The sequence below is a fragment of the Papio anubis genome, chromosome 4, assembly GCF_008728515.1.
Source record: "Papio anubis isolate 15944 chromosome 4, Panubis1.0, whole genome shotgun sequence".
Classification (NCBI taxonomy): Eukaryota; Metazoa; Chordata; class Mammalia; order Primates; family Cercopithecidae; genus Papio; species Papio anubis.
Window position 1 is genome coordinate 154,774,290 of NC_044979.1, and position 26,979 is coordinate 154,801,268.

At 33.4% G+C, this 26,979-nt stretch overlaps 1 long non-coding RNA gene and 1 pseudogene across 1 annotated transcript; one reads left to right on the forward strand and one right to left on the reverse strand.

Annotated features, from left to right (window-relative positions):
- Positions 1 to 1,088: 1,088 nt before the first annotated feature.
- On the reverse strand, positions 1,089 to 21,527 carry LOC110742790. The gene is made up of 5 exons (XR_002520861.2): positions 21,417 to 21,527; positions 14,676 to 14,903; positions 9,816 to 10,002; positions 4,586 to 4,671; positions 1,089 to 1,517 (listed from the first exon to the last, which is right to left on the reverse strand). It is a non-coding gene; the product is annotated as an uncharacterized LOC110742790 (long non-coding RNA).
- Positions 4,668 to 8,926, forward strand: LOC108584928 (annotated as a pseudogene).
- Positions 21,528 to 26,979: the final 5,452 nt, after the last annotated feature.

The following is a 26,979-nucleotide window of genomic DNA, read 5'->3' on the forward strand; positions in this document are numbered from 1 at the left end:
CCTGCCTCTGCCTCCCAAAGTTCTGGGATTACAGGCGTGAGCCACAGTGCCCAGCCTTCTTTTTATCTTTCTTTATAAAATTATGCTAGCCACTTAATGATCACTTTGTATCTGAAGATTTAGAATACATCCCAGCTCTTAGAATGTTGGTATAGTGTGTGTGTGTGTATATGTGTGTGTGTGTATATATATGTCTATATACATATATATAATGCATATATATCTATTACAACCCCTCCTCTCTAAATTTCTTCTCTCTTTGGGAATTCTGTTTATATATCTGATCCTTGGGAATGCTTTCGTATGTTTTTTTTCCATCATATTGTCTGTTGCTTTCGTCCTCCTTCTGCATCCAGAAACATTTCAGGATGTTTATATACTGATTGCTCTATAGAATTTCTATTTTTATCAGTCATATATCTAAGAGTCTTTTTTTTAATTTTAGCTGCTCAGAATGTCATCTTTTTTATTTGAAAGTAACTTCTTCATATTCTTTAATAATCTTAATTGAAATTGTGATGTTGATTTATTTTTGCCTTCCTGAATTGTGTCTACATGCCCTCTTTGCTTATGGATTTTTTTAACCAGATGTATGAAGGTTCTCCCTTTTTGCTGTCATAAGTTTCTGCTTCCATTTTCATTTCTATGTCCTCTCACTCCTCTTCTTCAACTATCTTCCAGAATTTTACATCTCCTCTTTATTTTTTGTCTCACCCTCTCCTGAATTCTGTATTTTATTTTTCTTTAATCTGTTATTTTTTTTCACTTCTACACAGTGTTAGTTTCTCAATAAGGATAAGTGAATCACATGTGAGTCTAGAACGCCATCTTAATTTAAATGCTTACTTTTTATAAAGAAAACACATACAGGTAATACAATCTTCACCTAGCCATTCAATTGAAGGTAACCTAATTTACGGTAAATGAATATTCAATTACCTTAATATTAATTTTGCATGGTTTAATATAAGCATATCTGTATGGTTATTTCATTTTTACAGTAAAAAAAATTACATCTGTTAAAAGATTGTAAGGACGGTAGACTATATAAGCTTGTGAATCCCGGAAGTTTGAGACAGGTCTCAGTCAATTTAGAAAGTTTATTTTGCCAACATTGAGGACACGTCCGTGACACAGACTCAGGAAATCCTGACAACATGTGCACAAAGTGATCAGGGCACAACTTGGTTTTATACATTGAGGGAGACATGAGACACCAATCAAAATATGTAAGGCGTACATTGGTTTGGTCTGGAAAGGTGAGACAACTTAAAGCAAAACCAGGAAGACTAGAAGCAGAGAGGGAGCTTCCAGGCAACAGATAGGTGAGATACAAGTGGTTACATTCTTTGGGGTTTCTGATTAGCCTTTGCAAAGGAAGCAAATCAGATATGCATCTATCTCAGTGAGCAGAGGAGTGACTTCGAATAGAATGGGAAGCAGGTTCACAGGAAGCATTTCCTGCCTTGAGTTTTCCTTAGTGATTTTGAGGGCCCAAGATATTTTCCTTTCACAAGCTGTAAATATAAGATCAAGTTTAAAAGTAAATAGTAAAATAACAATTAGAGATTATTAATAAACAAGAAGTACAATTCTTATTTGATGTCAAGTATCAGTTATGTACCATTAAGGGGGGTATAGCTCAGGGATAGAGCATTTGACTTAAGTTATGCACCATTAATGATATGCCATCTGTTATGGGTTGACTTACAACCCCTCCCACACCAATTAATACATTGAAGTCCTAACCTTCACTATTCCAAATTGTGACTTTATTTGGAAATAAGGTCATGGCAGATATAATTAGTTAAGATGAAACCATTAGGGTGTGCCCTCCTTAGAATGATGACTGTCCTTATAAAAGGGAAAAAAATGTGGCTACAGGCATACACACATGGAGTGAGAGCATCATATAAAGATAGAGATTATGCTGTCACAAGCCAAGGAAATACCAGGAGCTAGGAAGGAGACTTGGAACAGAAGGTTCAGAGGAAGCACAGTCCTGGCAACACAATGATTTAAGATTTTCGACCTCCTAGGAGTGTAAGAAAATAAACTCTTGATGCTCTTGGATACCCAGTTTGTGGCACTTTCTTACAGCAGAATAACACATTGATATACCTTCCTCTTCCCTAAAAAATATTGTTTTTGTGTCTGAGATCTCTTATTTTCTTTTTTTCCCCAATTCTATTAAGATAAATATCTTTTTAAAGATTACATAATGCAAAACTGTGCATGTTCTGACATCTGTCTTCCACTGCAGCTTTATCTTATAATATTATATGTCTACCTCCTTGTTTTCTTCTTCAGCCATAATCTCTTGCCTATCACCATCATCATTGTAAGAGTTAAAGAAAGAAGGGAGAAATATGAAAAGTAACTCAACAGCCAAAGACAGGTTTATTTTGGAGAACAACCTTGAGAGGGGCTTCTGGCTGATTTTTGGTCAGGAGTGCTCTCTGTTACAGACTGAAGGCATTTAAAGGTTTTAGGGCAAGAGAGTTTATCACAGACTTGGAATGTTTCTGTGTGGAGGAAAACTTTATTGAGGAGTTGAAATGTGTCTGCTCAAAGGGGAGGTTATCTTGGGACTGACATCTCTCCTGCTGGAGGGGAGGTTATTTCAGGGCTGGCATGTCTCTGGTCAGGGAGGGGTTTATTTTAGGGTTGGAATGTTTCTGGTTGTAGATGTTATTTGTGGTTTATGGGCATGCTGACCTTAGCTAGCAAGCTGATATCGTTTGGAGTTAAGTGGTTTTTGATCAATGGGAACTTTAAAAAGGCAGTGTTGTTCAAGATGGTGATGCTCCTGCTCTGTCAATCATCATCATCATCATCATCATTTGGTCCTTGAATGAATAATTTTTTCTCATGTCATATTGCCTTTGCAATTTGTGTGTGTGTGTTTCCACCTAGAATATTCCTCTCCTTTTGCTCATTTTACATAGTTAACTGCTATTTATTTATTTTTTATCACCTTAACATCTATAAACCTTGTGAGAACAAGGATTGGGTTTGTTTTCACTCATCATTACATTCCCACTATCAAATGAATTTTCTGGCACATGAATAAATCAAACATAAATATTTTCAATATTAGTGAATGAAACTGAGATTGTAAGAGTAGATACAATAAAATTACTTCATTGCAGCTACTTGGGCTTTGGATTCTCTGTTTATATGTGAACACAAATATGCTCTAGCTATAAAGAAATAACATTTGGTAAACTCCTACTATACATTTCATGACCCCTTACTATTTCAATAATGCTCTCTTTAAATCCTAAGAACAGGCTGGTGAAGCGTATGTAACATCTTCCTTTTCCCCCTAGTTATTTTCTGGTGAAGAAATTGAGCATCATTAAAGTTAATTAACTGCCATAATTGCACTGCTGGCTATTATATTTCAATAACTTGTCATGGGGTGTGATTTAGGTAAATGTGAAAGGTATTGTAGTCACGGCGGTCAGGAAAAAGTTTCTGAAGTGTCAGTGTTTGAACAATGTTAGAGAAAGGGAATAATTTTTTCAGAAAGTAACTCAAGAAAGGAGAAAGACATTCCTGAAAGCACATATAGAGTGACTATTCAAGCTTTGCTTTTCCTTTTGAATCATTCACACCAGTGAGTTTCCAAGAGAATTTTTCTCCTTTCAGTGATTGTCAGACATGGATCCATTGTCAGACTTCATGTCCATTAAATCAACAAATGACATGTACTTTAATCAATTGCCAACATCATTGAATTAAGCAGAGCAACTCCTGTGAGGACCTGCCAGCCTGTTAGATTCATCTCTAACTAAAATTTTACTTTGTCCTTCTAAATCAATCACTCAGAAAATATATGTGCATTTTATTTTATGTTTCTTCTTCTTCTAGCCAATTTTCTGGATGATGATTTCTTGTTTTTATGTTTTGCTGTAGTATATGCTTTTTGGGGTCATAATAACACCAGTGGACATATGTCTAGGGTCATGTAACATCAAGACAGAATGAAAATGAAAAGCACTTTAGAGGAGATGGGTAGAAAATGTCAGAAATGTGTAACTTATTTGATTCCTCCAAATATTTATTCTTTGATGTCCAAACTCCTCTTATTTGTAACCAGAGAAGCCGAAAGCAGTAGAAAATTCATAAGGTGCTGCCCTTAAGCTACATATGGGAACACTATTTGGACTACATTTTCAGGAGTCTCAGAATTTTGGCTACACCAGGAAATATTTTCTATTGTAGTAGTGGCATCACTATTAACAACAACAGTGAGAGTTATCATTTATTGTGTGCATACTACATCTTAAGTCATGTTTTAAAAGTTTATATATATAAACTGGTTTAATTCAAATTGTATTTCCTAATCTATTGTGGATAGAGCATACAGACCCCAACTGGTCTGATTCCTGCTATAAATTAGTGAAATTTAAAACTCTCATTTTCCCTCCATACAAATACTTTAAATCACCAGCAAAAATGCCCTGTATGTGTTCACTTTCACCATCTAGATCCTAACTAATTACCAGGAAAAACTTTATTAAGTACATCGGCAACACAAACTGATTTGCTACCGTGCGATCCTTAGTCTGCTGCTCACCTGCGATGCCTTAACCAGCTCATTAAGTCTGCTAATGTTTGCAGCCATGTTCCTGGATCCTCTTTCTTGATCTCCTTTTCTTCTGGCTTCACAGAACAGAGAATGACTCAAATTATTGTATGGACAATAAATAATTATTTTTTAATATCAGTTTGGACAATAATTGAAATCGGAAATTACCAGGAATTAGGTTATTGAAACAGATTTGGTGTTCATTTTTATTCACTGGAAATCTGCTTCATTTTGCAGGTTTCCTCAGGTTGTACTTGTTAACCTGCTCCAAACTTTTTGCTAAATATCCCAGAGATGGGAAGTGCTTAGTTCTGAACCTTTTATAAGTTATTAGGATCTGGGCAATTTCTCTTAGAGAGACAGCTGAGAATAGTTACATACTGTGAAGTACACATTCATAAAATTAACATATGATTTGCATGATTTACTTACTGTAGTTGCTCTTTTTTATAAAATAAAATTCAAGTTTAGAATTTCATTTTCACCTTGAAATTAACAATAATTATTCACTATTCCCAACACTACATGTTAAAAGCAGAAAAATTGATCCAGTGAGCCCTCTTACCACCGTCATGGTAGTCCCAGGTTGCAACAAGGACAATGTCAGAGCAGGCTGTAAAAAATGTGGCTACTCTTGTTACTTGACTTTTGAATGCCACAATTTTCTCTGAGTAGACCCTAAAAGGGACATAGTTTTGGATGTCAACAGTACAAGTAGTGAAGATAGCAATGAAGAGAATGAAGAACTGAATACATTGCAGGCATTACAGGAAAAAAAGAATAAACAAACAAGAGGAAAAGAAAAAAGAAAAAAGCAAAGAAAAAATCAAATTGGAAAAAAAGAAAAAGGTTTTATCCAGTTCCACTGAAAAGAACACTTCAAAAGAAACAACAGTATCAGAAGAAATAAAAGAAAAAAGAAAAAAAGAGTAAATCAATAAAGCGAAACATCACAAAAAGGAAAGAACAAAGAGAAAAAAGAAAAGGCATTCTTCTACTCCTAAAAGTTCTGAATTCTCCAGAAAGTAATGGCTTAAGCCATTACATTTACAAATTTGTTTTTAAAACGTGTTTGCCTTTCCTTGGAATTTGCTATATATTATGTTTTGCAATAAATCACGGCCTTTTCCATATAGACATTTTTTGTATGTGGGACAATTATCCCTTTGGTATTATATTTTTAATATGCTATGACTGTAAAGTATTAAATCAATCTTGTTACTTGCTAGTGATGCCCCAAGTATAGCTATTTGTATGTAGCAAACACATAATTTTTGGTATTTGTGTCTCTGTGTTTTTGGCTAGTGTTATTACTTAATAAGTTGATTGTAAAATGGCTTTACTACAGTTAACATGAGTCATCTTCCTAGCAGTTAATGAGTATTGCTGAATCCAATGCCCACCTCACAGTGATGAAGATAGGTAAGGGGTAATGTTTTGCTCTTCACACAGATAAATTTAATAGCTTTATATACTAAAATATGATATCTTTTAAGCTAGTAAAAAATAGAAACATTGTTCAAATTAAAATGAATACTACACAGAGTACTAAGTATCAACTAAGAATAGATATTGTACCAAGTCATATGGGATACTAAGATGATTAAAACACGGATATTATCTGCATAAAGATATTTGGAGCCTAGAGACATATACGATGCTATATGATATTAGTATTCATTCACTATGGTTCATTGTGTGGATGTTTCTTTCTTACTGCTGTGATCTATGGAAGAATAATGAAACAGAGTACTGGAGACTAAGTAATAGTAAAAGATATATGAGTCACGCAGGTGGGTGGAAGAGAGAAAGAGACAAGAAAAGAGAAAAGAATAGAAGTAAAGAAATAAAAACAAATTAAAGCTGAATATCACAGGATTAAAAACACAACTCCCATTGACTAAAACAGCAATATATGCAAAGATAAACATAAACACACCTAATTTATTTTGGATTTCGGGAGAACAGCAGGCTGATAAATATAATGGGAGACAAAGATTGTATACCCAGCCAAGTTATCTTTCTAGTATCAAGATTATAGAAGCATATAAAAGACCACAGACAACAACAACAAGAAGACATTTTAAAATGCAGAACTCAGAGCATTCACTGGTTCTCTGAGATTCCACAATTCTCTCCTGTGGAATCTATAACAAAGATGACCCTCACCTAAAGAAGACATAATTCAAGAAACATTGGCAAAAAGATTAATAGTTGGCATTTATGTAGTTAAAAATAGTCCCAAAATTTGTTTAAAAAGTGGATACATGGATAGAAGAAAATACACAAATATTATGCTTTGACAGAGAAGAATCTATATAAGAAAAAAGGAAGATAAGAAAAGCAAAAAAGCAGATTAATCTCATTATCTGATATAAAGAAAATAAATGGCAAACAGTGCAATTAAATCTGGATAATCAGATATTAAAAGGCTAAATGAGAAAATAGGAACTTAAGGGCAATTTTAAAAGGCATAAGAACAGAGGTTACAACTGGAACGAAAATACAAACTTTCTTAAATGTTGATTTAACTTTAAAATTACAGAAGAAAGCACATCACATAGAAAAAGAAAAATTAAGTCATGTATGATAAGCATAGTAAGTATAATATAAACTAATGTAGAATTTAAGGTCCAACATATCAGCTTATCTATACACGTTAATGCATCTAACTCATTTATTGAAAGAAAAAGAAATCTAATCATAAGATAGATTGATTGATCATTCAATAGATCAATTCAAAAGGAAATGAACTATTCAAATACTAGACGGAAACAAAGGTAAATTCTTCTCTTACTTATGGTTTGGAAAAAAATTTCTATATATGATTCAAATTCTGCATTCAAGAAAATGTAGATATCTCTGACTTTAAAAGATTTAAAAAAACCTTTGTGTTCCAAAGTAACATAAACAACTAACAAATGACAAAAACAAATGACGAATACTTAGAAGAAACTTGTAATATCCAAGATAAAGGATTCATGTATCTTTTAAGAATATGAAACATTCTTAAAATTGAAGGAATCAAGACCAAAACCATACAGGAAAATAAACAAAACATGAATAGGGATGTCTCAAAATTATATAATGACCTTTAAAACATGATATATTTACATTCACTTATAATAGATGCATGTGTCTCAAAACTATGCTGAGATACCATTTCTTATCTATCGGATTACCAAAAATTAAAATCTTGGTAACTTATTCCATTGGTGAGGCTATTATAAAACAGTCCCACAGATTCATACATTATAAAAGAAAGTTAGGCTATATTGAACAAAACTATAAATGTGTTTATATTTTTACTTAGAAATTTCACTGAAGATAAGCTTCTGTAAATATAAAAAATACTTCTTATAGCACCAGGTATAATTACAGAATATTGAAAACAAATTAGTTGCCTAAATATAGAGCATTGCTTAAATACACTTTGATAAATACTCAGATGGTGGTAATAGCAGCTGCAAAAGAAATGTGAAAAATTTCTATTAACTGCTATTGACTAATTTATAGGTTGTATTAATTACATTTAAGAAGAAGGCTTCAAAATATTGTATTTTTTCTATAAGAAAAAGAGGATGATAACTAAGTATTCATGTATCTGCTTAGTTTTACAAAGATCAATCCAGGAGAGACAAGCCAGACAAAATTCTAATTGATTATTTACAGAGAGTGAATGGGAACAGATTGGGAATGTCGGTGGTGATAGTTTGAGACTTCTATACATCTACCTTTTCTGTAGTTTCTACTTTTTGTACCCGCATTGCAAAATAAAATAAAGGAGCTAGAAAAAAACAATTTAAGAAGTACAAACAGCAACTAAGGAAACTCTGTGTTTCAAACGACTAATATGACCACAGTAAAAAAGGGGAAATCACTAACCAATGCAACTTAAAAATGAAGTATTGTATTGATATAGCATCAGTTTACAAAGAAAAATAACCCTAGACAAATACTGAGCTATAGATACTAGGTTTGAGTTTTTTGGCTATGATATTGCTAGTAATTCTAAAACTACCCTAATTTTAGCTTTAAGCAAACAAATTATTATATTGAGGATAAATGGAGCCAGATTTCCCATTGACGAAGAAATAAATTACAGATATGTAAATGGAAGGAGAGTAGACCCTGTGTTATTTAACTGGACGTTTAAGTATCATTGTGAACATATGATCAAAGTCTTTGTGGAGAGGTAGCTGATTTTAGGACTGGACAAATAAAGTACAAGATGAAATTAGAACATCTACTTTTGTTATAAAGCAAGTTGCATTAAAAATAAATAGGGCATTAAAAAATACACACTGAATTCAGTTTGAAGGGGTTTTTATTGGATAAATCTGGGGCATTTTGACTATCAAAATTAATAATAATAAAGTTTCAACAAATTAAAAACTAATAAATAAAATGAGAAACCATGTATTTATACATATGTAAGTAAATACATAATTATATTAAGAGGATAAAAGGAAAAATATTCATTTAGGGTGAAATTATACCTAATAAATATACAGGAATGATAGAATGATGGAGATTCTTCAAACTGTCATTTAGCAATCATCATATTAATAATTATTTCAAGTAAGATTCAGCAACTGATGCCAAAATAGATGGCAAAAGTTTGCTGAGAAATAGGGCGTGAAAATTTTATATATGTGTAAAAATATGTGTATCAGACTACACATGCATACATAAACATAAACACATACGCACATATAAATGAGAGAGAGAGCAAATATAATAATATTTTAAAATAGAGAATTATGGTTGGAGGGTATATGGAAAATCTTAATACTATTTTTGCAAATTTGCTCTAAGCTTTAAAGTATGTGGAAATAAAAAATTATAAAAATGAGAAATTGCTTTACCTATGTGACCCCAATTTTAGTTGCTACAAAATGGGATATAAAGTATAATTTCAATTATAAAAATGACATAGGTAAAAAGCCTAGTATAGTTACAGACCACTATAGATTCTCGGCAAATAACAGTTTTATCCTCTTTTTCAAAGGTGGCAAAATTATTACATTTTAATTTTGTCAACTCATAAACAATATCGGAACTTTTTATTTCTGCATTGGATGCTATTACAACACGAACTCACTAACTTCTAGCATAATCGTTATTTTCTTCTCAAAAGTAGGGAATCCCTGCTTTAAAATATCTGAAACACTTTTCTAAGATGACAGAAGGTGTATGGTATACAAATAAGACCTACCTTGATTCTGGAAGCAGACATAGGTTCAGATTCGAGCTCGGATGTTTTCAACTACTTGCGTTGACATAGTTACTTAGGCTCTCCACAGTTCAGTTTCATTGTCATTATCATAAGAATAGCTTAATTCTTACTCAATGGGTTTCTTGAAGCCCAAAGGAGAAATTCAAGAACATACCTAGCACAATGCCTGTGCCATAAATAAATTTTAATTCATATTAGCTATCACAATTAATAAGGGTTACACATAATTAATTGAGATGTATAGCTATTGTTTCTTCTGAAACCACTACCTATGGAACCCTTCTATAGATATAAAATCTTAACCAATTCATGATCTAAAATTAAGTTGGTGATTTGTGCTACTCACACGTTGAATAGAATGAGCATAGATTTTTTTCAATATCTTTCTTTTACAAGCAAAAGAAAAATAAAAGCAAAACTCTAAAGTGAGTTCCTCAAAGTGACACTTCAAATGATTTTCTGTGTTCTGTTTCTACTCTCATTAGAAATGCTCTGAAAATATTTCACTGTCTCTTCAACTACTTGATGGTTTTATAAGAACTTTTTAAATATTATTTGCAGGACAGAGATATATTGTTCAATTGAAAATGGAAAATGTCTCATGTATTTCTTTAACTTGACAATCTGTAATTTACTAACAGTCCATTTAAAAACGTTTTTATTGTTATTGATTAAGCCTTACTCTGGAAGCCCAAATCCTTTATTTTATCATTGCACTAAATAAAGCCAGCAATGCAAGAAAAGTACAGTGTGTGAGGTCTACATGATTAGACTGCTTCTCTGTCTGCGGATACTCTGCACACTTTGATGAATACTGACTTCAAGAGTTTTAAAATATCGATGGGCTTTTAGTAAAAAATGAAGTATAAAATACAAATATTATTTTTTAATTTTAGCTGATTATCTTATGCAAAAATTAAGTTCTTTTCAATTTTTTTATTTTTTCTCTGATATTTCAAACCCCTAAAGAAATTAAAATTACACAAAATGTTTTTATGTCCTAAAACAAGGAGATAATAGCCATAGAGATTTTATTAGGCAGTTAGTAGCTATGAAACTGAAGAAATGGTATGATGATTAATTTTTTCGATTTAGTTCTTTAAAATCCAACCATAGGAAAAAGAAAATATTTCAAATGCTTTTAAAAATGTAAGTATCATTTAACATAACATTATTTTAATAATATATTTACATTATAATTATTTCTTAACGCAAAAATATAGGAAAATATCGAAATCCTGCTTTATCTAGAGTTTAAAAAGTTAAAATCTAAGCTGTTTAAAAAACAAAATGAATATAATATATATTTGAAAGACAAAAGCAATAATGTAATAGACTCCCATCTTCAAAGGAAAAATAATTTTCTCTTAGGTATACCTCTGATCATAGATTTAGCAATATCAAGGCAATTTGTAGTACAAAATACTATACCACTGGATGTTAAAGACTTAGATCAACAAAATTAACTACTCATCATTCCAATTCTTTCATTGTATAGCCACTAATTGCACAATAAAATCTCCACGACTATTATCTCTTCCTTTTATGACATATATTCATTTTGTGTAATTTTAATTTAAGAATTCAAAATATCAGACAAGAAATTAAGTATAGTAGGAACAAGATACTCTAGTACAAAATAGGGCAAAATACCACAGGGCCATTTAAGAAAGCGTCTGATTTGTGTGACTTAGTACTTCTTTGCCTATGAAGCACAGTCTGAGTTTGAACAACTGGTGACAGTTAAAAGTCTGCAGCGTTCCACTTTTTTGATTTTTACGGATCTGTACAGTGGTCCTTATCCTAGAAAATTAGCCATTGAATTCATTTGGGGCATCAGCTGCCCTGAGCAATGTATTTTCAGTCCTGTGTATATCAATAATTTAAAATAAAAGGGTGAAGCACTATCAACAATTAAGCTCTTAAAACGTGCCTTTTAATTAGAAAAGGGTGTTAAAATAGGGCAACACTTTAAAGAAGTAACATGATACCCATTTGTATCATATTGGCAATTAAACTTACTTCTTTTTTATTATTCGTTAGACACCCTGTGCTGTACTTACAAGGCAATTCCAATTCTTTATAGCTCGTTTTGAATCACAAGCTTAAGCGGACTAGGTTCTGTTTCTCCTTCTTGGTCTTTAAGTCCCTACATGCTGCTTTTGAAAACTGAACAGGCATTTCCTTCTTTAGATATTATGTTTCTTTAAAACATCACATTTATTTACAACAATTTATTGTCTATATTGTACCAACTAAAATATAATAAGATGTTAAGCAAACTTTATATTCAAAAGTCCAATGCTGTTGATAAGGTCTGAGGAATTTTAATTTTTCAGTCTTACATTCAATACACTTAAATGAATAATAACTTCTTGACGCAGACTGCGTAACCTAAACATTCTTGACAAAGTGATGAGTTTGACCATTCCCTTGAGGTACATTTGCATCTATTTAAGTACAACTTAATAAGTGCCTACTCTTTGGCAGGCATTGTGAATGGAGAAATGGCCTCATCAGATGCCACCTAAGAATGTTTCAGTCAATGGTGGACTGCATGTATGACGGTGGTCCCATAATACTGTGTTTATACTGTGTTTTTCCTATGTTTAACTATCTTTAGATATACAAAATTGGCATTGATACAATAATGTTAACTACAACAAAAATCTAGTGCTCAGTTTTGCAAGTTTTAGATAACTTATTTAACTTATTTTTCACAAACATGCATAGGCAATACAGTGAAAAAAAATGTAGTGTTTCTAATAAATCTTTCAAGAACAGTTGGACATCTATACACCAAAAACATAAAAATGAATTTCCACTATATACAGTTATGTACTTCCTAAGGACATTTTGGTCAACAATGGACCACCTATAGGATGGTGGTCTCATAGGACTGTAAAGGAGCAAAATCATTTCTATGGCTTAGTGACTTTGTAGCGATTGTAACATCATAGTGGGATGCATTATTCAGGTGTCTGTGGTGATGCTGGTGTAAATAAACATGTTGCACTACTAGTTGTATAAGATACAATTATGTACAGTACATAATACTGAATAATAAGCTGTGTTACTGCTTTATGTGTTTACTATACTAGAGATTGTATCTTTATTTTCCAGTGTACTCTTCCTACTTATAACAAAATTAACTGTAAAATAGCCTCAGGCAAGGTATTTAGGTGGCATTTCAGAAGAAGATGACACCAGATGACAGGAGATGACAGCAGCAGGCCTATTATTACCTCTGCAGGCTTCTAGTGGGACAAGATTTGGAGATGGAAGGCAGTGATATTGATGAGCCTTACCTTGGGTAGACCTAAGCTAGTATGTGTGTGTGTGTGTCGTAATTTTTAACAAAACAGCTTTAAAAAGTAAAAATTAAACATAGCAAAAAACTTATAGAGTAAGGACATAAAGAAAGAAAATACTTTTGCACCACTGTACAATGCATTTGCATTGTAAGCTAAATGTTATTATGAATTAAAAGGTTAAAAAATGAAATGTACATAAAGTAAAAAGAAGTTACAGTAAATTAATGTTAATTTATTATTGAAGAAAGAAATTTTATAAAATAATTTCAGTGTAGCCCAAGTGTGCAATATTGATAAAGTCTACTGTAGTATACACTAATGTTCTAGGCCTTTACATTCACTCAGACTCACACAGAACAAGTCCTGCAAGCTCCAGTCTTGCAAGCTGTATTCATGGTGAGTGTCCTAAACAGATACATTATTATTATTATTTACCATTTATACCACATTTTTACTGTATCATTTTGTGTTTAGACTTTTTTTTTTTTTTTTTTTTTTTTTGAGGCAGAGTTTCGCTCTTGTTGCCCAAGCTGGAGTGCAATGGCACAATCTCAGCTCACTGCAACCTCTGCCTCCCGGGTTCAAGTGATTCTCTGGACTCAGCCTCCTGAGTAGCTGGGGTTGCAGGCATGCACCACCATGCCTGACTAATTTCTTGTATTTTTAGTAGAGATAGGGTTTCACCATGTTGGCCAGGCTGGTCTCGAACTCCTGACCTCAGGTGATCTGCCTGCCTCGGCCTCCCAAAGTGGTGGGATTACAGACGTGAGTCACCGCACCTGGCCATGTTTAGGTATTTTTAGATACTCATTACCACGGTGTTACATCAGCCTACAGTTTTCAGTACACTAAGATGCTGTACAGGTTTGTAGCCTAGGAGAAATAGGCTGTATCACATAGTCTAGGTGTGTTGTAGGCTATGTCATTTAGGTTTGTGAAAGTATACTGTTGATATTGCAAAGCTACAAAAGCATTTACTGATGCATTTCTCAGAATATATCCCCCTTGTTAAGTGACATATGACTGTATATTATTCTTAAGTGAAAAACATTCTTTTTATCTGCATTTCATGTATAAAAAACACACAAATATTTCCATTTCAGAAAGGTAAATGAAATTTGTAATTAAAACCATGTTTACTACTAATAAATATAAAGATTATACTGTACATACTCTCAAATAAATGTTAGACTTTTTTTTAAAAGTCTACTTTATGTAAGAAAATACTTCGTGTATTTAACAGAATAATGATTGATCTAATTGCAGGATACAGCCCCAAAAAGTAGGAGTAAATATTTTGAAGAAAGCGAAATAGTCTTTCTCATTCTCATATTGTATTCCTCCATGACTCTCATCTTTCCCAATATCCTGGTAGTTTTCATAATTTATCAGAGCCATTCTTGAGGCTATTCATATGAAGGGTTGATTACTATGGAATTAATAAATGCCAATGGTTTATACTTCTATCAGTTCTTTATTTGACTAATATTTAATGGGATCAATTATGCTCCAAGCACTTAGTTACCTTTGCATGCACCTTTGTCATGTGTTAGATTTACTTTTACACCTCTGGGCCTTCGCAGGTGACATTCCTCTTGTCTGCAATGACCTTTTCCTCATTCTTTACTTGAATTTTTAATTTGCCTTCAGGTCTTAAGCAAGGTTTGACCTCAAGGAGGCTTTCTCCAACTCTCTGGTACAGTATGATGAAAAACGCTCCTCTTCAGGAGTCACAGGGGATTCTTTGCTGTATCTGTAAGTGCATTTATTTCTACATATTATAATTATTAACTTTGTCTACCCTATGATCAGATTCCCTGTAACAGCCCAAAGGGTTTCAAACTTATTGATTTACGTGAATTCACTGTATATTTCAGATAGTCCTTAGAAACAATCATAAATTTAGAATTTTGCATGTTTGTCATTTACATGTGGTTTTGAAGGATCACAATTATTAAAGTCATTTCTACAATGTTTCATTACACTAATATTTATTGAAGAATTATATGTGTCACAGATTGTGATAGAAACTGAAAGTGGAACATATAAGGTGACTATATAAATAGACTCTGACACACTTCTGGTTCTAAATGTGATGAGCGGGGGATATTACACTATGACACCAATCCTCTCACTGAGAGAAACAATGGCAATAACAATTACATAATGCTTACAAGATATACATTTTACCTGTAAGCATACATAGCATTCAAAATATAATGATGATAAAAAGATTTACCATGTTAGCACAAGCTAAAAGAATAACACAGCTAATGAATATAACATAAAATAAAATACTAGAAAAGATTTGTTACTAGAGATAAGAATAATAGTTTATCATGATAAGTGCTAACTTTCAAGAAGAAAAAATAATATTACATTTTTATATACTCTATACACAAAAAATGACAACTATAATAAAAGTGACAAATCCATAATTACATTGCAGATTTTAAAAACCCTTCTCCTAATAAATGATAGAAAAATTACACTATAAAATCAGTAGGGGAATAAGAGAGCTGAAAATATATTTGAAAAACCGAATCTTATTTTCATATATAAAATGTAAGAGCAACACTAGAATATTTTATTTTTAATTTCATGTGAAATATTCAACAAAATAGAAAATATCTGACCAAAATTTAAAACCAATAGCCCACAAGTCAAATCTTAATAAAAGTTTAAATAACAAAATTATTGAGTATGTGTTTTCTCTGCACAGTATAATTAAACTAGAAATCATAAATAATAAGAAAACTAAATTCACATGTATTTAGACAATTAAGAATATACTTATATATGAATGTTATAACCTATGATTTAAAGAACAAATCAAAATCTAAATTTGAATTTATTTTGGTCATGAATTATAATGAATGTATGATAGAAACTTGTAGATGTGAAACAGCAGTTCTTATGGAAAAGTTTCTAATAAAAATTCACTTATTAGAAATAGAGACTGACAATCAATACCTTAAGGAATAATAAACCCCTCATGCCTACACACACAAAAATAGCAAAAAAGGAAATAGTAAAGGTATGAGCAGAAAAACCAATGATTTAGCAATAAATCATATAAAAGAGAAATCAAACAAGGCTAAAAGTTGTTTTTTAAAAGATAAATAAAATGCTCATATCTCTAGGAATGTTGTTAAAAATTTATAATAAAAGCTATGAGTTATACTTAGTAAAAACGAAGAAAAGAAATTTTTTTATCAGTTAGAACCTGAAACGGTTATCAGAGGAAAGCAATTTTATGTCAATCATTTTTAAGTTATATGAAATAGATCAACTTTTTGAAAAGCAGAACTTTCCAAATGAATTCAGGAAGATATAGAAATGTAAATAGTCCTATATTCAGAAAATATATTTATTCAATAATTTATAATATTGTCTTAAAAAGTTCACTTGTGAATTGCTGTAATATCTTAAGGAAGAACTGTCAATTTTATAGAAACTGTTTCACAGAGAAAAGGGAACATTTTCAAGAAATTGTATAAGACTAGCATATTACTAATACTAAAACCTTACAAAGACAGTAAAAAGTAAACTTATCTCTTTTATGAGTATTATCTCATGAATATAAATGAATATGAATTCATTCTGTCATGAATATAAAATCAAATATTTTAAGCAAAATTAACAACTGGAATTAAGTAATATGTAAGAAAATAATATATAATGGAAAGGTTTATTTTATGGGTAGGTTGAATTTAGCACTTTTTAACAGAACTACTATACATACTAGCAATATAGAACACAAAAATCATCTAGTGATTTTTATTAGGTGTGAAATAATGTAAAAAATTTGATAAAATTCAACATCTGTATATCGCAATTCTCTTAGCACACTAAAAAAATCCTAATTCTTCAATTTGATGAAGAATTTCTGCAAATAGCATACCAAAAATTTTATATTGGGCTGGGCACGGTGGCTCATGCCTGTAATCCCAGCACTTTGGGAGGCTGAGGCAGGTGGATCACCTGAGGTCAGGAGTTCAAGATGAACTGGACCAACATGAAGAAACCCCATCTCCACTAAAAATACAAAAAAAAAAAAAAAATAGCCGGAAGTGGTGGTGCATGCCTGTAATCCCAGCTATTCGGGAGGCTGAAGTAGGAGAATCACTTGAACCCAGGAGGCAGAGGTTGCGGTGAGCCAAGACCAAATCATTGCCCTCCAGCCAGGGCAACAAGAGCAAAACCCAGTCTCAAAAAAAACACAAACAACAAAAAATCTTTATATTGACTAGTGCTATATTGAAAGCTTGTTTTCTGAGATTGAACATGATAAACATATACTGTATCACTGTTTCTATCTAGCATAGTCATGGTATTTCTAAAAATCAGTCAAGAAAATGATTTTTACAAACAAATGAAAAAATGAAACTTAGGCACAAGTGTCATTGTTGTCTTTATCCAATCAGACTGCTATAGCAAAATACATTAATACATTAGACTGGGTACTTTGTAAACAACAGAAATTTATCAATTACAATTCTGGAGACTGGGAAGTCCAAGATCAAAATGCCAGCCAGTTTGCTGACTGGTGGGGACTTTCTCTGTGCTTCCTTAATGGCAACTTGTAGCTGTGTCCTGACATGACAGAATGATAGTCAAGCTCCCTTGGCCTCTTTTATAAGGGCACTAATTTCATGCATGAGGGTGGAGGCTTCATGACCTGATTATCTCCCAAAAGCCTCACCTCTTAATACCATTGCATTGAGGATTAGATTTCAATGTATGAATTTGGGGGTGAGGGGTTGAAACATTCTGACTATGACAATTGCCTATGAAGTTAATTCGACAGGTAAATTAACAGAATTAAGTAGTGAATTTAGTAAGGTTGTTAGGCAAAAGGCCAAAGACAAAAATCAAATTGTCCTTTATTACAGTAATAGCAACTACTAGAAAATGCAATTATGTACACTTTAAAATACCATCAAAAATATCTCACGCCAAGTCGAAAACATTGAGAACACTCAAAGCTTTTGAGGATGTGGACCAACAGGAAGACTCACTCATTGCTGCTGGGATTGAAAATGGTGCAGCTACTTTGGAAGACAGGTTGGCAGTTTCTACAAAATGAAACGCTCTTATGAAATGATCCAGCAGTTACATTCTTAAATAGTCACTCAAATGAGTTGAAAAGTTACATCCATACAAAACTTTTGTCAGCTCACTCCTGAAAGCACTTTTTATCGTGACGTTAATCCATTTATGAGGGTGGATCTCTCATGGCCTTATCGCCTCTTAAAGGTCCCACCCGCTAATATACTGTTACAACGGCAATTAAATGTCAACATGAGTTCTGGAGAAAACAAACATTCAAACTAAAGGAGTTACCATCTACTAAAATTGATCCTGTGCTCATTTCATGACCTAGGCATTTCACTCATAGGTAAATTCTCCACAAAACTAAATAAATATCTACAATATGTGTTAGAATGTTCACATAAGCTTTATTCATAATGACATTAAAATATACTTCCACTTTACCCACTGAAAGCATTTATGTTTTCATAACATTATGCTACAGTAGTACTTAGTAATTTTGAAGATGATTTGAAAAATTACCAAGACTCCTTTCAGTCTAAATCAACTGCAGTCTTTATATTTAATTTACTAGGCATATTAAACAGTGAATCCTTACATATAAATAACCCATGCCTTTCAGGTGGTTTCCTTAGCATTATGTATAAATATTTGATATAACAATACTGAAAAAATAGAAGTTAAATATGAATCTGTCACAATTATTTGCAAAATTTTTGATTAGACTTACAGTGATATGAATTGTTAAAAACGCCCTTTCTTATGAATAGTCTTGAAGTATTTGAATAGGTCAAAGAGATAATTAATTAATGGGCAGAAGAAATATTTGTCTTGAGTCTCTAAAACAACAACAACAACAACAAAAAATGTGCTTTCCTTTCTCTTAGAAATGCCAGAAATTCCCCTCCTAAAGCCGACTTTATAACTTAAAGTTTTAATTCACTAATGCCTGTAATCCTAGCACTTTGGAAGTCCAAGGTGGGCGGATCATGAGGTCAAGAGATCAAGAGCATCCTGGCCAACATGGTGAAACCCCGTCTCTACCAAAAATACAAAAATTAGCTGGGCATGGTGGCACGCACCTTTAGTCCCAGCTACTCAGGAGATGGAGGCAGGAGAATTGCTTGAACCTGGGAAGCAGAGGTTGCAGTAAGCCAAGATCGAGGCATTGCACTCCAGCCTCGGTGACGCAGTGAGACTCTGTCTCAAAAAGAAAAAAATAATAATAAATAAATAAAAATTTTACAAAAGGTTTTAATTCATATTTAAAACAATTTTCTATAAAGTACACTTTCTATTCATCTTAGTCACTTTCTCTGTCTCTCTTCCTCCTATGCACAAAGTAAAAATAAAATGAGAGTATGCTAAGGTTAGATCGTAAGACCTCTTTCATCCGAAACCCTGATTCATGATATGCCTTAAATAATGTGTGAGGCATATTTAATAAAGGGATGCGGGGCAGCAAGAGACGACGGTGTTGTCTGTTCTTATTTACAGACTACTATGAAAAGCGGGACTATGTGTGGCAGATCCTTTAATTTTTCAGCATCTCATCTTTAGGCAAACCTGTTTTCAGCGTAAAAATTTGAGTGTATGATGTCCATTTTTTTGCTCTTTGTGAAGTGCAGTTAGGAGGTATAACTGAGTTCATAGCTTACCTTCCTCCCTACAAGAACCAAAGGAGAATGGGAGCCCAGGGACAAATGTCCCAGATCATCTTCTTTAAGCAGACAATTCTGGGAGGCATGTGATTCTCAGATTTCCTGGATGAATTGAGTCCTTAAAACCTGCCTGAGAAAATTCAATCTCACACCTCTTTTTCTACTCTCCTGCATCTGACATTTCTTTTCCACACTCTTATTTGCTGGAGTTCCAGCCTTTCCCCCTCACTCTACCACACACACTACCTGTACCCTAGTCTGTATTTTGAAACAAAGCAAAAAATAAGTGTCATTTGATTTAATATGTAAACAGCAGAGGAAAGCTGACAGTTACTCAGAGGTTTATATTTTAGGATAACATGGAAATAATTATAGCATTATAGCTAGGAACAGAAGTGTATCTATCCTCTTTCCTTCAATACATTAGTGAAAATATAGGTTATATACCATTTGCAAATTGCAGATAGTCAAATGCAAAGCTGGAGAGTAAAATCCTCTTAGAGATGAAGTTAGAACTCAGAAATCTTTAAACTTGTCTGGTCAGAGAGAAATACTTGATTTCCTGGAACTACTTTGCTTAAAGCTTTTATATATGATGTCATTTAACTGGAAGACAGAAGAATATTGTTACAACAGAATTCTTAATGTTTTAGTGCCATTAACAATGAAATGTCACAATCTGAAACTCACTATGATTTGTAAGCAGTTCTCAAGCTTTATTTTTCAACAAGTTCCTTCCACTTACTTATCTCTTCTATTTCTCTATAATGTTGATGTGCAATGTATGTGTATCAATGAATGAGTTTAAAAATAAAATATTTTTGGTGAAAGTTTCTCACAACATACTTTCCAATATATTATGTTCACAAGTAGTTTGTTATGTGATTCTTTTTTTTTCCTGTTGCGTAATGCAGAAAATACTATCATTTATGTTTTTCTCCAAATTACAATATTTAGAGAGCCTTAGTAACTTAAATTCTACTGCTTACCTAATGTGCTCATAGTACTCTTTTTATTATAGTGTTGCTTAAGTTACTGCTGATTTACATGTTAACAGGTATATTAGTTAATCAATGACATCAAACTCTGGTATTGAGAGTATAACTGTACTTCTTCATAAACTGGTGGATTGCAGGGCTGTGTTTGTTTTTACTCTTTAAAGTACATTAATGGCATCTTCTGGTTTCCTTATTGAGTTTCCTAAAATGGAAATTTGACAGCTAAGTACAATGTACAGTTCATTCAATTTGAAAATAAAGTGAATATCTGCATATTTATAGTACAATAATGGATTCATTCTGATAATTGCTAAGGTGTTTTGAGCCAAAAGTATATGAAATATTCAGAAAGTTTGGAAATATATGGCATAAATATTTGTTTTCGAGGACGTGTAAATCCAAAACTAAGATGGATCTGGTGTATGAATGCATGATGAATCTGTTGAGTAAAGGTTTTTGGAGATGAGCAATTTCCTTCTGAAAGGTACATGCAAATGTTTCCAGAGAGCAGAGTGTTGTGTGCAAAGGCAGAAAAGATATTAACTAAATTACCTGCTGTCTTGGAGAAATTAATTTGCTTCATCGAGAAAGAGATTCTCAGAGTATTTACTGTGTCAGATTCATGATGGGGTTGAATGCATATCTTCCCGCTTAACAGTCAACCCTGCATTAAAGTATATATGAAGGATAAAAGTAAATTGATCACGTATTTCTCAAGTTCTTTTGAAGGTAGCAAATAGATTAAACAGAGGATGTGGAGGAGTTTACACTTCAGATAATCCTGGCTTTCTTTTATATTAATTAATGTTACTTGCTTGTTAATATCTAAGTCAAAACCTCTATTTAGTTTAATAACCATGTTTATCACAGTCTCCAGAACTGTAATTGATAATGTTTAATAACATTTCCAGTTTCCGGATATTTAATGGCTGATGTTGAAAATAAGCATATAATGCCTGTGTCTTCCTAACCATGTAAAATGAAGATTATAGTTGCTATTGTGATTTTTATTATTATTACATAGTATATTCAGTTGTGTAGTGTGACATCTATTAATTGAAAAAAAAACACAAGTAAGGATATTGCAATAATAAATATTAAGAAAGCTTAATTTCAACTAAAAACTTAGATATCAATTCTGTGAACATGATTTTTGGCAAAAAAAGTGGGCAAATTATATTTTGTTCTCTATTCTTTATCATTGATTATAGTAAAGTTTTATTAACTCAACACACAATAAAAACAAAGGGAAAGGATAGAAAGAAGAGGAAGAAATGAATGCCTTCAACTACTCAGCGATTGAGTACATTATCAACCCTTTCACCTTGCTCACTCTTACTAGAAAGAAAAGATACATTAAGACTAGTTCAACTTTCTCTACAAATCAGATTCAGTTTACAAACACACACACACACACACACACAAAAATACACACATATATCCTAAATTTTCCAGGATATTTTTCACTACATTAAAGATTGTAAGCATAATTATTTTATAGGTTTATTATATTATTATTATTACCTTAATTTTTTTCCATTCTAATAGTGATTTTATAGCACATACATATATATAAATGTATACCTACTGGCATAGTTCTACATGTGAATATATTTAAGAGATACCTACCACACTTAATATAGAAAGCATTTGAGTTGAATTAATTGTTTGTAATTTTGCCACAAAATTTCAGACGTCCTTATTTTTCTTTTTGTTTTTGAAGAGACAAGCCCATTTTATTGTCTAACATGTTATATAAAAATCTAGAAATAATAGATTTGTATAGAAAAAAACAAATGATAATAAATGGGAGCACAAACGAAATAATGTAAATTTGCTATTTTTCCCAGTGGTATTAGGATGACAATCATTTTAAAGCACATGTGCCTGGCTTCAGGGTAGGATTTGTTCACCAGCCAAATCCTGCCATAAAACTACGGCTTTCAGTGTCTGTCTATTCTAGGGACTCTTGACAGAACTTCTGAGGTTTTCAAGAGAAGTCATGTACTCCTGCTGCTCCAGGGCTGTGCTGAGCTCCATCAACTTATCCCGAAAAGTGTTGGCCACCCCTCCGTTGATAAAATCCGTTAGGTGGTCATGTAAGGCCGAGCTCAGGGAATCTGTGTTGAGTGTAAAATTAGTATCCTTCCGAGACGGGCAGATCACGAGGTCAGAAGATCGAGACCATCCTGGCTAACAGGGCAGAACCCGTCTCTACTAAAGAAATACAAAAACTGCTTGGGCCTGGTGGTGGGCCTGGAGTCCCAGCTCTGGGGAGGCTGGGAGCAGGAGAATGGCCGAGAACCTGGGGCCGGAGCTTGCAGTGAGCGAGATCGCCACACTGCACACCTGGCCCTAGGCGACAGAAATGAGAGACTCCGATCTCAAAAAAAAAAAAGAATAGCCCAAAGTGTGTGATGGCATAGGAGTAGATGTATGTTGAATCTTCCATGCTCTCCTTTGGTGTCATGGAATTATTCTACATTACATATGTACAAGCCCAGTGAATAAATTCAATCATGTTAATGTTGAACACAGAATTTTATGCAAGGAATGCCCTCCACCCATTAACTTCCTGAGTCCTAAACTGTTGAGTATATAACCACTGTGAAAATAACATAATGGTGAAGACCTGCTAAGCACATCTCTCTAGAGTAGCATTTTAAACATGGCACTGCTTGGTCAGCTCATTATAAGCAGAAGTATCATGACTAGGTTTGAGACTTACGATCCCTTAGGGCCAGGATCCATTCTATAAGACAGTCAGAGGTGCATTTCTTAACTCTTTAATGATACTAAAAGGTTTTTATATACTAGTATCTACAGTTTTAGCATCACAACCACTCACTAAGAAATTCTCCAGTGGTTCATATGGATCCAAATCAGTGTGGCAATTTCTCTCTTCATGTTACCATTTGTACTAGTGACGTTAAGGCTCCTACTCCTACAGGGTGGTTTACAAGAATCCAGGTCTGTTAAATTGGCAAATTGTATAGAGAATAGGACTTTCGGATAGATGGGGAATGTGATTCCAAATTCCATCTAGGTCTCCTGCAATATGATTCTCCAGACTGGCCTTCTCTTCTCTTTATGCAATTGCTCCTCATTCCTCTTGCTTTACTTCTCCATACCCAGTCCTCTCTATTTTTGTTATATTAGAAACAGGTTCCATGAACAAATACTCTCTAGTGGTGATCCTTTTGATCTGTGTGTGTGTGCATGTGGGTGTATGTGTGTGTATGCACATTCATAAGTTTATAGACATATGTATGTGTATATATACCACATATATATAAGTACATGTGGTATATGTTTATATTCTATCAGAAAAATTTCCACATAAAAGGGGAGGGAAATAGAGAGCAACCAGACTAATATTCCAATGTGTAGCACACCCTAGAAATTACTAAATCAGTCACTAAAAATATAGTTAATTTCATTTTGCAGCTACATAGTAAGGACCAATAAAGTGCAAAATGACAGTACAGTTCCATAATGCTTCATTAGCGGTCATCTCAGTCCCTATTTCTAACTAGATAATTTTTGTATGGAACTTTTACTTTGCATCATTATTTGATTTTGTCACTGTTAGCCAGAGATCCACAGACCTGTGTGGTGTGTGTGTGTGTGTGTGTGTGTGTGTGTGTGTGTGTGTGTGTAGATATTGTCTTAGCCGGTTTGGGATAAAATGCCATATACTGGTTGGCTTATAAACAACAGAAATTTATTTCTTAGAGTTCTGGAGGCTGGAAGTCTGACATCAGGGTACCAGCATGCTCAAGTTCTGGTGAGAGCTCTGGTGAGAGCTCATCTTCCAGGATGCAGACTGCTAACTTCTCATTACATCCTCACATAGTGGAAAAAAGCTCTCTGTGGTCTGTTGTATAAGGGCACTAAACCCATTCATTAGCTCTGTGCCTTCATGACCTAATCATGTTACAAATGCTGCAGCTCTAAATATCATCATGTTGGGGTCAGGATTTCAACATACACATTTTGGGTGAGCACAAACATTCAGTCCATAGCATATAGACATGAAATTTTTCTTCATTATATGTGTATGTGCATGTATGTATAGACACACACATACGTGCACACATGCACACACACATGCACACCCATATATGTGTGAGGAAGGAAGAGAGAGAAGCAGGAAGGTTTTTGTTAACGTTTTGTTAACATTTATTTTAAGTTCAGGGGTACATGTGCAGGTTTGTAATGTAGATAAATCCCTGTCATGGGGGTTTGCTGTACAGATTATTTTTCCAGCCAGGTGTTACGCTTAGTATCCATTAGTTATTCTTCCTGTTCCTCTCTTTCCTCCCACTCTCCACCTCTGGTAGGTCCCAGTGTGTGTTGCTCCCCTCTATGTGTCCTTGTGTTCTCATTATTTAGCTCCCACTTACAAGTGAGAACATGGAAATTCTACCAGATGCACATCCAAATTCTACAAGATATTTCTTTTAAGAAAGTGGCTCACAGAACTGCGGAGACTGGTAAAGTCCAAAATTGGCAGGGCAGGCCAGTAGGCTGGAGATGCCAGGAAGAGTTAGTGCTGCAGCTCAAGTAGGAAGACAATCTGGAGACAAAGTTTCTTCTTTCTCTGGGGCTCTCAATCTGTTTCCTCTTGAGGTCTTCAACTGAACGGTTGATGCCCACTCACATTATGGAAGGCAGCTTGCTTTATTAGAAGTCTACTGATTTAACTGTTGGCCTCATCTAAAAACTGCCTTTACAGAAATATTCACATTGTTTGATCAAAGATTTGGGTACTGTGGCCTAGTCAAGTTGTCACCTAAGATTAACCATCATGTCACCTGCAATTTGATATAAAATACATGTCTATATAACACGATTTTTCATTTTGCTGTTTATATTCCCTCGCTATCAATTTAATATCGCTACCTCTAGCCGTGTCTGTTTCTATTTTCACAGATTTTAAGAAAATTTTCTTATCAAATGCAATCTTGGTATATTTCTGTTGTCTCTGCTAATTTTCATCAAAATTGGATTTCTTTATTGTTACTTCTTTTTGACATTCTGAACTTGGCCTTTCTCTTCTGTATGTTTTTTACTTGCTTGTCGTGAGTCTGCAAGGTATTTTTATAGTTCACCTGGCTTTTGAATGAGGGAAGTCTGCCAATTGAGTGCTACTCAAGATTCCATCATTTCACAGATTAAATTGGGTGTGTGTGTGTGTGAATTATTATATATTCCCACAAGTCAACATTTCTGACTAGTTTTTAATAATCCTATTTATAATTTTTATATACATTAATAGCATCAATTTTAATTGATGGCTGCTATAGACAAAATATTTATGTCCAACACCCAAATTCATGTGCTGAAATCCTAACCCTATGGAGATGGACCTTAGGGCCTTTGTTAGGTGATTAGGTCATGAGGGTGAGGCCCTCATGAATGGGATTAGTAACCTTATAAAAACAGTCCAGGAGAGCCTGGACTTGCCCCTTGCCCCTTCCACCATGTGGGGACATTGAGGAGATAGTCATTTATGAAACAGGGAGGGGACCCTAACCAGAAACTAAATTTGCCAGTCCCTTGATCTTGAACTTCCCGGCCTCCAAAACTGTGAGAAATAAATTTCTGCTGTTTATAATCTTTTTCATAGCTTCCTGAACAGACTAGGATAACAAACACAATAGAAGTAAAAAAATAAAAAATGCAATCCACATAGTAGTCATTTTTTGTTAAGCATAGACTTTATTATACATAAAATTTTAAAAACGCTCTTTCGTATGCCACCACAGTAATCAATTGCTACTTGCTGCTAAGAGCCTTAGTAGAACTTCATGACATTACAGACAAACATACCTATCCCCCAAATGCAGTGTCTGACACAAAATAAGTAGACAATCATCAATGAGTAAATAAATATCAATTGAATGGGATTGCTAGATTGACTTGACAAAATGATTCGCTTTATGTGAGGTACCTACCATATGGTTCAAATGAAATATAAAACAGGGTTCATGCCCACAAGCAATTTTAAATTGGTTTGGAGATTTCAATCTCAAATACATAAAACTCTAATAAGGGTCACGAATAACATACTTAAGAGACAAAGCGCATACCTGCATTACACTATCCAAAA